Source organism: Penaeus monodon, chromosome 19, assembly GCF_015228065.2.
Source record: "Penaeus monodon isolate SGIC_2016 chromosome 19, NSTDA_Pmon_1, whole genome shotgun sequence".
Lineage (NCBI taxonomy): Eukaryota > Metazoa > Arthropoda > Malacostraca > Decapoda > Penaeidae > Penaeus > Penaeus monodon.
In genome coordinates, this window is record NC_051404.1 from 45,149,212 (window position 1) to 45,149,797 (window position 586).

The window sequence follows — 586 nt, forward strand, 5'->3', positions numbered from 1 at the left end:
CGCTTCCCTTAAGCTAAACCTTCCATAAAACTTGGTCGCAGTTGTATTATTGCTATAATGTCTATGATATGCGTTACAAGCTACCAGAAATGCAAGCTAACACGATACGTACTCCTACGTAGCTGGTCGACCCTCGTCTCTCGTCCCTCTCTTTGCTACTATGCCTTGGAAATCAACTAAAAAAAACACCGGCTGTGAACTAACCTCTTCCCTTAGCTTTGACCCATGAAATATTTCAAACTTTACGTGAATTTTTGATCACCAATGCCCATTCTCTGTAAGATCAGCATCGTCTTTCTATACCTATTTGTACTTATCTTTACTGATGCTGACCTGATAAGCACAAACTACAAAGATCTCCGTCAGGCAGAGATGCGTGTTCTATCAACATCTAATTATTGCTTTTTCATTGTCATTATAATTGCTTGATCGTAATTGTACAGCTTCTTTACTTTCGCTCTCTTGTAGAAATATCTTACTTGCTATAAAACTCGTAAGCGCCCTTTATTATTAGCATCTTCAATAACAAATTTATTTTCAATCTCTTATCATATCACTCAACTGTGAAAATTCGTTTGTGCAATCG